The sequence below is a fragment of the Triticum aestivum genome, chromosome 3B, assembly GCF_018294505.1.
Source record: "Triticum aestivum cultivar Chinese Spring chromosome 3B, IWGSC CS RefSeq v2.1, whole genome shotgun sequence".
NCBI classification, from domain to species: Eukaryota; Viridiplantae; Streptophyta; class Magnoliopsida; order Poales; family Poaceae; genus Triticum; species Triticum aestivum.
In genome coordinates this window covers 798,225,310-798,226,772 of record NC_057801.1, presented here as the reverse complement: position 1 = coordinate 798,226,772, position 1,463 = coordinate 798,225,310, and positions in this window count along the sequence as shown.

Sequence of the window (1,463 nt, the reverse complement as noted above, 5' to 3'; positions counted from 1 at the left end):
AGGTATCTATGCGATATCGTTGCAAATCTACCGCAGATGCTGCCCGGTACCAATCCTGGTGATTACCTGCCTGGCGATTCACATTTGGATACAATGGATGTGGACAAACACAAATACCGGTACGGGAAGCCTCTCGTCAAACCTGGAGCTCCTCCTCTAACAACGATGATGCTAATATTCCGTAAGTGGTACATGGACGCCTGCAAGTCTTGGAAGGATATTTTGACGCTGAGAGTTAAAGAGGAGCACGAACACGTTGGAATTGATCTGTTGTTTGTTCCATTTGACGAGTTCTTCCAGTTTTTCAATCAGAAGGCCCTCGATAAAATAATCATCACTTGCTACTATCTGTAAGTACTACTTCTGTATTTAAGTCTCTATATATAGCTCAGCTCTTTCATTGCTTGTATATATAATTATGCTCACTATATTATGTAGATTGAAGATCGTCGAATGCAAGAAAAGACAAATCTATGATATTGGGTTCATTAACACAAATTTCATAGATGAATGGACGGAACTTGTTGCCAAAGAAGCCAAGGCCAACTTGCTAAAATAGTTGCTTCAAAATCAAAACAAATATAAATTACTCTTTCCTTACAACTTCAAGTGAGTGTTACTGTCTTGTGCATATTCGGTTTCCCTTATTACTCTAGGTTATAGTAATGTAATTGATGAGTTATACATGCGTGCGCAACTTCCACTTTATTCTCCTAGAGATTGAGCTTGAGCAGGGACTAGTAACCATCTTAGACTCAAGACGAAAAGATCCCAAGGAGTATGAGGCCATGACTGAAATGCTCGAGATGTAAGTTCAATCGATCATTATCAGGAACTTTGTTCATTTCTTGATATCAAGTAATATTTATTTTCTTTGTCTCACAGGGTTTCGAAAGTGTTCATCACAGAAGCTCCGGGACTGCGGGGGGAGCTGCGATTTACACACCCAAAAGTAAGTACTACTAGCTAGTTCCGTGCATCTCCCATTGATTCTAGCTGGGTAGTTTCATCAATACCATTTGTAATGCTTGATTATTAGTTTGATTGACCTCTATTTCTTGTAAAGTGGTTGCGGCAGCAAGGCAGGAATAATTTTTGTTTATACTACATTTGAGAGTACACCTACAACGCGGCGACCTCTAAGTTGCGCTACTCTAAAGAAGATTTTGAAGTGCGTAAGCAATATTATTTACAATTTTATTTATAACCATCATTTGTGTTGAGTTTCATTAATATATATGTATTGACCCCCTTCTTCAAATTAGCATTGGGAGCTGCGGGAGGAACTCCTACCACAAGATCGCATAAAAGCAATTCAAGAGGAATTGGCGGGATTATTTCTTGACCACATCATAGATAAAGACGGAGAATACCATGTGGAAGTTGAGTTCAGATATTAGGGGATTGTAAGAGATCTTATATTGTATATATGTAGCCAGTAGCGTCGGATAGATATACAAAAA